General features: G+C 37.2%; 1 non-coding gene across 1 annotated transcript; it reads left to right on the forward strand.

Moving 5' to 3' along the window:
• Nucleotides 1–1,285: 1,285 nt before the first annotated feature.
• Nucleotides 1,286–1,359, forward strand: trnan-guu (transfer RNA asparagine (anticodon GUU)). The gene has a single exon. It is a non-coding gene; the product is annotated as a tRNA-Asn (tRNA).
• The last annotated feature ends 6,953 nt before the right edge of the window (nucleotides 1,360–8,312 follow it).

Below are 8,312 nucleotides of genomic sequence, written 5' to 3' on the forward strand. Positions count from 1 at the left end.
ATCACGTCCAACTTTAGAGACAGCTACATCAGAAAATGGAATCCCGGAAGTTTCAGATAACTTTTTTTAGTACAGGTTCAAGCAAACCTGAAAGTTAATGAGTTTCCGGACACTTTTGTTTTATTAAAAAGTGTCTGAAGCCTGAAAATGTAATTTGGAAAAAAAAACCCGCTATTGGACATTAGCAGGTGCTTTTTGTAACGATTTGCTACTTCATGCTGGAAAACAAAGGAAACAGACCCAACGTTTGCTTTCAGGTGCGGTTCATCACATAATATACATGTATTACTGAGGAGTTTGAATAAAATTTACACGAGCCAGGTAGAAGTCGAACCTACAATCTTATGATCCGAAATCAGACGCGTTGTTTATTAAACCGCTGGCATTTCACATGACCTGAATTCCCCCATAGTGTGCTCAGCGCCGCTACTAGTAACGCACCGCTCCGTCTAAAATTTCAAAGTGAGAAACATGTGTTTTCTGATTTTTTATGAGTTTTAAAATATAACCTCTTTAAATCAGACAAGGGGTTTATATTTCGCATTGAAATTCCGATAGATTGAGAATTCAAAGAAAGACTGTTTTCTTCCACAGCACCGTATAATTATCACATCCAACAGACTCTCCAACCTCGGTGGGTGAGCAATTGCTCCGATTAAGTAGGTCACGTATCATGTTAAATCACTTCTTCTCAACACAACATTTCCTGGTGCACGTTTTCTCTATGAAAAAAAGACATTTTTCCCTTGCACGATTTCTCGTTTTTTATCAAAGCGTACAGAAATAAAAAAGAAGAAATAGTGTCGCAAAAGAACTCTGTCGCCCTTGGGAGATGTCAAACGCATTGGACATGAAAAATGCCAGACAAAAGCCAGTTCTCTTCGTTTCTCAGTGTCGGGGCTGCTATGTAAAAGAGGCAATTTGCTCTGAGCGCAGGTTCAGCGCTTACTGAACGCAGATGTCTCAGAGCGGTGTGTCCAAGTGGCTGTAAAAGGTGATGGGTGTCCTGTCACCGTCGCTTAGTTGGTTAAAGCGCTTCTCTGTTAAACAAAAGAACCGAGATTCAAATCCCAGCCGTGTCTTTCTTCCTATCTTGTAGTACAGAACGTACCATTTTGGGCACTCACAAAGGGCTTGATTTCGTTAAATGCATGTGTCCATCTCCTTTCTGGAAAACTTGTTTTTGATGAAATTCACACAGCTTGCGAAAAATGAAATTCAATTCTTGGTTATCAGTGCAGAAGAAATATTACCGGCTGGCAAAATAAACGGAACCTGCCAGTCAGTCTCTGTGGCGCAATCGGTTAGCGCGTTCGGCTGTTAACCGAAAGGTTGGTGGTTCGAGTCCACCCAGGGACGGGGTTCTTTTGCGATGTAAACGTTGTCTTCAGTCGATTGGATTTCTCAGCGAAACCATAACCATTTTAATATTTGCAGGAACTGCGAGTGTTTAACACGTGTCAGGGTAACCGGGAAATGTCCAATAATGCCCAACATCGCAACTCCCCAGAAAACCATATTCACCCAAGAAAAATTATCGTCGAATCGTCATTTATACTCCAGTTGAATCCTCTGCTGAAATATTTTAAAAATACAATGCAGGTTTGTTTGAGAACTTGACAAGCATTGTTACGATAGCACTGTGCAGTTGGATTTTGATATTTTGACATATTTACCTTAATTTTAAACATAAATACTATACAGTCTATTGTAATTTTAAAATATGTTAGCTGAGGATGCAAAGGGGTGAAAGGGAAAGGTCAGAGGGTATAGTAACAACAAGGTTAGGATTGGTGGAGGTGGTAGGGGTGTTGATGGTTTTTCTCTGTAGAGGATGATTGAGTTTTTTATCCTTCTCTGAAGTGAGAAATTGGAAGAGTTAGGAGTTGAGGGATCTGATGAGGTTAGTTATAAAAGGAAGTTAATGTGGAGCTGTTAGCCGTAAAACTTCCTAACGTCTTTGATGTTGTCATCAAAGATAAACTGCAGTAAGTAAAGATAAAGAAAATTATCTTTGCTTACTGCCCTGTCTTTCTCACACCTGAAGAAGGCTCCACGGCCAACACGTTATGTTTCCTTTCTTCTCTTTTCAGCATGGAATAATCTTTTACTTTTTGCTTTGCAGCCTACGCATGCTGACACAGCTACCCACCTGATATATAACATTCCTATAATCACAACTATGAATGTCCACTGTGGGTATTTTTTCCATTATTATTTATTTTGGCATTGAAGCATATTTTATGTAATACCGAAGTGTCATAATCACTGAAAAATATATTTTATCATTTAGAAAGAATTAAAAAAATATAAATCACTTTGAATTGCATTTAGCCTGTTCTGATCTAGGTTTTCTATATACTTTAACATGCCATGTTCAGAATGTCACAACGCAGAAATGCAACAGTGAAGTGTCGTAATTACAAATGTTCGTGATGAGTGATTTTGTCTCTCTTACCTTAGTGTCGGAATACTAAGATGTTTTGGTAACGAGGAAGGAGGGAAAAAGTAAATCAGCAGAAGGGGTGCTATTTTGTTGACTATAAATCCTCACATTCCATGTTCAGAGGGTCATATTTTAAAAAATGGTACAGTAAATTTTCTTATACTTCATGATTTTCATAATTTGTTACATTGTGTCTCAGACCTTTTGTCAGAATTCTGAGATTTTTTTTTTCTAAACTGGGGCCATCGCAATACAACAGAAAGAGCAATTAGCTTTTCCCAATGAATTCTCTCATGCCATATTCAGAGGGTCATATTTTAAAAATGGTACAGCAACATTTCCTGAAGTTCAGGATTTTGAGAGTCTGTTACATTGTGTCTCACACCTCAGTGGCAGAATTGTGAGACGATTTTATAATCAGGAGGGAGGGTCATAGCAATAAGCAGAAAGTGTCATCACCCTTTGCTCATCCTCCGTTAACCATATATTCTCATATGCCATGTTCTAAATGTCCCATTGTAAACTGCTATAATAACGTTTCTTGTATAATGCAAGATTTTGAGACTTTGAGAATTCACGTTTTGTCTTTGTCTTATTTACTTGTTGTCTAACATGCCAGTTTGTGTTATTGTGAGTTTTGAAAATTGGTTTTCGATTTTCTGAAATGTGTTTCATACAAAAATGCAATTTGGAAAATCATTACTTACATATTCCCCTTTACTGAGGATATGTGCAGTAATCCACTCGGATTAGTATTTTTAAAAATGACTATAGAGAGCCATCTACAGGCGAAAGGCGGCATAACATCACAGCAGCAGTATTTAAGGTGGAACAAAAAACGCGAACAAGAAGCTGGCGAATAAGCAGCCAACTTCAGCCTCGTTAATGCAATAGGATTGGGTGAGGTAGAAAAATATTTCTTCCTCTGAATCCTAACATTTTTGTAGGTGTTCTAGGACTTCTCGCCTCAGATAAAGCTGCCAATACATCACTTATTTCTACTCCATCAATATCAGCAGTGTTATCGGTACTGAGCCCTAAGTGTAGGTCCTGTCATCATATAAAAACTTGAACGTATCGACTGCATTCACCTGATAAAATCTGATAAAATTGAAAAATACATGGGAAACAAATTTGCGTGTTTTTTTCAGATCCAGAATAGTATCATCATGAGACTCAAAACAGACCTGTTTTTAATTCTTTCCAGGAGGAAAGATTATTCAGATGCAAGCATGGGTCCAAAATCAATGTACTCACCTATCGCTGTTGCTTCTTCAAATCCTTCAACTGAACGTCGATATTGAGGGATGATATCATACAAATTTTGGTTTTCTTTTAAAGCAAATTTTATTAAAATATGAGCCTCTATTATAGTTTTCTTGAATGTTTCACAAGGTATAATAAACCCCCTTGTGCCCTCCGCTAAAATATTATTAAATACAACAATCTTTATATATATATAGAACAGCATTTATGGTTACATGTATATTAAAATTAAGATAAATATACAAAAGTATTAAAATAGAAATGTACAGTCCTAACATAATCATGCTGTCCAACTGTCTTTTTTACTTTTCAAGTTCTCCAACAAATCTGTGTTGTAATTTTAAATATTTTAACTAAGGGTGCAACGAGAGTATAAATGAATTCTCCCGCCAGCCATTTGAAGGTCAAAGTCCATGGCTGAATACGATTCCCTTGAATGTTGGCCATGACTGGTCATTCCCAGTGATAATGACTAATGTACTCAATTGTTTACTTGTTGTAGTTCGCCACACAAAACAACTGCATTTCCTGCAAATATCAAGTGGGTTAAGGTTTTACTAAGAAATCCAATTATCTCCAATAATGAGAAATGGGCTCGAACCACTAACCTTTCAATTAACAGCTCCCAGAGACTCACGTGCATCCCTTTTCTCCATTTGCAAGCTTTTGGTAAAAAAAAAGACTTTATTCTTGCCAGCCTGTGATATTTGTTTTGCACTGAAAAGCAAGATCTGTGTTTCATCTTTCGCAAGCTGTATGAATTTCATGAAAAGCAAGTTGTTCTAGAATGAAAATGAAAACTTGCATTTAACAAAATCAAGCCGCACGTGATCATCCATAGTGATACATTCTATAAGACAAGACAGGAAGAAAGGCACCACTGGGATTTGAACTCAAGATCTCCTGTTTAATAGGAAAACGCATTAAACAAATCAGCCAAAGTGCTGTCGGAGTATTAACATCATGTCTGATGTCAGTGATTGCAGCTGACTATCGCTGGAGGACAGTTCACTGTGAACAAGTCAGCCTGCATAATGAGGGGAAGAGACCAGCCTCTGTGATGCACTATAGAGTTACACTAACCTTCTGCCCTACTGTTCTCTACTGCATTCTACCCTAGCAGATAAATATTGGTTTCCATGCGTGTAAGGTTTCTTTTTTTTGTCAAATATTTTCAAGCATATTTTTGCTGTTGAAAATAAGTGGTTTGTGGTTTTGAGTGTTGTGTTCCTCTTCCCTTAGTGTCACCCAAAGTGATACATTGTGCTTTGGCAATTCTTCAGGCTACTGTATAGTGTTTAGGGGAGTTCAGTTGAATTAGTTTGCATAGATAAAGTATTTATTTTCCTTTTAATCCTTTAAAGCATATTACATTGTCAATACATTGTATCTTTCTTCCTACTAATTATCATCATTTTTTTTCTGGCTTGATCTCGTAATCAGATATTTCAGAATCTTCCTTAAAAACTAGTAAAAGAAGTGGGACACATTCATGCACACTAAAAAATACGAAAGGGTAGCAGGACACAGTAAACACCAAACATCTTGTAGATTATGAATGTGCCTAAAATATTTCAGTACTTTAGAGGGTTCTGCCATTTTAGATGTTGTACTGTGCCTGTCTGATTTATCAAACGTGTCATTTAAATCTCCCGTCATTTCTATATCAGTCTGAAGGCCTTCCAGTAAAGATTGCAATTCATCCCAAAATGCCAAGTTTCCCACTGTTGATACGTACAAAGAAATTAATGTACATTTTCCCCCAAAATCAACCAATTTAAAAATCAAATGCATCCCTCCTCATCTGCAGTTGGAGAGAATAATGTCAGAATAAATACAGGTTTAAAAGTCAGGAGCATTGATAGTCCTATTTAAAAATTTTGCTAAAATGCTCACAATATATTAAAAAAGTTCTATAAAATGCAAAAAATAATTAAAACATATTAAAACAAGGTAAAAAGAAATGATACACAGTTATAAAGATCAGGAATTATCAATTTGAAGTTACAATCCACTTACAATATGCCAAAAATGGCAAGAATATGTAAAACAGGTGTATAATTTTTTTTAAATAAAACAAGTTAAAAATAAATACTAAATACTTTTAAAATTCAGGAATGTGATTGGTCAGAAGCTTACGATGAGTGTTGTTGGTGTTTCGTGTGATTTAGCGAATTGAAAAAATATTAAATTTAAAAACGGCAATAGCTCGTATGAAAAAAATAGTTCGTAAGTATCTTTGTTGTAACAGCTGCGCCAGAACTAGTGTATTCATATTCATCAGAAAAGTACCTGAACTTGACTGGTTTATATTCAGTTATGTGCGTTGGGAACAAAAGGGAGACTTACTGTACGTGGATTTTATTAGGTTTTAGGAATCAGAAAATGTATTTTTACACGTTTATGCCTACGAGCAGAAATAACTTCCTGCTTTCAGCGCTTTTATTGTTTCTGCTTGTAACCTCGAACAGAGAAACCCAGTACTGACTCACAGAAACGCCCCAGAGTTTCTGTGTTTCTGGGATTTAAGAGAGATGTATGAAGACAGTAAAGGGGAGTTTGTTGTTTTTTTCCCCCCACTGTAGAGTATGAAGGCGGTGTGACGAGTCTGGAGGGAGGAGATGCGCATTCCGCACGGGGAGCGCAGAGCAATGAGTTTCACCTGCAGCTCGCCGAGTCCTGTTCTATATAACCGCTGAGCCCGGACACACAGAGTCTCCAGCCAGTGTTGGAGACGCACTATGTCAATAGTTTTTTTTTTTTAGCAGAAGCCGGGGTTCTTTCGCTTTTATTATTGGATTATTGGATTATTGGATTATTGGATTATTGGATTATTGGATTATTGGATTATTGGATTATTGGATTATTGGAGTTCGTGGTTACTGTGCTAGGCGGCGCGAATAGCGCTTCTATTTCTTTTCTCTGCTCAAACACTGCTGGGCAAAGCTTAAATTAAAACCCTTTTTCTGAAACATTGAGTGTGATGGGTAACAGGTGGAGGTAGTCTGTATCGAGGTCACCGAGGGGGTACTCCTGTCTCCCCAGATGACACTTTTTATTTTTAAGATAAACGCGAGATAAACAACGTTTGTTTGAAACCGCTCCACAAATTTTCTCACATGCACGTATTCTCAAATATCAAATAAAGTTTGTTTCCACAGACATGACACTATTATGCAATAAACCAATAAATTAATGAACTAGCAGAATCCCAATAAAAACACCCAGCCACCTGGCCAGCCCAGCATGTCAATATCATACATTTTTACCAACAAAACCGCAAAAACAAAAACCAGCAAATATATATATATATCCCATGTTTTTACCTTATTCTGGAGCATGATATATATCCAAAATAACCCAGACTAGTTTATCTCAAGAGCTAGAGACTAGTAAACGTTATTGATTACGTGGTAAATGTTTGAAGAACGACCACTAGAAATAAGGCGAATTGATTGGTAAAAACCGCTGTCATTCATTGTATTTTCAGCCCTTCAGAGCCCTTAGTGGGTGAGACATCCTCTAGAAGCTTCAAGCTGCATTTTTAGCTGTCAATCATTGACTCAGAAGGGGTAATCAATCAGTTTCTTATCAGTGCTCCTTTTTTTCCACACCAGAAGGCAACTCTGAGGTTTTGTTTTCATTGCATAACAGCAGATAAAGGCTCTCTAGCAGTGTCTAAAGGTTTTTATAGCAATTGCAATGGTTTTTATTCTTTTTTTCAATATTTTCATGATTTTTTATTAATTTATTAATGTTATTCCAGGTCCAGTCTTCACAAAACATGATGTAGAATTTTTTCTAATTGATCAATTTGTCCCAGATTTTTATCCAAGCTAGTAGTTACCTAGAACAAGGTTTTCAAATCATTCCCAGGCCCTTATCATGCATATAGTTGAAAAATCTGACCTCTGAAGACCAAAAAAACATGTTCACCAGCTGTTTTTTTTTTCATATGTTTGTCGGCTGAGTGGACACATTAAGAAATTTGACTATTCACACTCAAAGCCAAGGGGGTTAGCTTCAATTTAAGACCTGAACCAGGCTCCTGCTATGTTCTGCTGCAGAGATATAACAAATGTTTAAGGGGGAGGAAATTGCAGGCGGACATTGACATATTTAGACAATGTTGTTAAGTGGTTAAAGCCCAAATGAAGGGCTGTTTTGGATGAAAGCAGTAGATTGGGTCTGATCAAGCTCGTTACTGACCTCACTCACGCAAACTCCATACGCGGTATTCGGGACTACGTGCGATTAAGAGAAGAGTGCCCCCTTCTGATATATCAAGAATACACATAACTATGGAAGCCCGTCTCGCCAGGGAGTGAAAAAAACCGCGCTATGGTATCTGATATTTGCAACTTCAAAATTATCCCCATTTAACTGTCTGTCCTTTTCTTATTGTAAGGGATTTGGGTTCTAGGGCTTGTACCCCCCGCCACTCCCACCCTAGTTCGTGCCTCACTGTATAGGCTCGAACCCAGGTCTTGCCCACTAAGCTAAAGACCTTCGAGTAAAAAAATAATTGTACCAGAATTGTTTTGGATAGATTTGTGAAATGTTATTGTTAAATACATAACTCACCAGAGCTGTTTTTTAA

The sequence above is a fragment of the Atractosteus spatula genome (genome assembly GCF_055471065.1).
Source record: "Atractosteus spatula isolate fAtrSpa1 chromosome 10 unlocalized genomic scaffold, fAtrSpa1.hap1 SUPER_10_unloc_6, whole genome shotgun sequence".
Classification (NCBI taxonomy): domain Eukaryota; kingdom Metazoa; phylum Chordata; class Actinopteri; order Semionotiformes; family Lepisosteidae; genus Atractosteus; species Atractosteus spatula.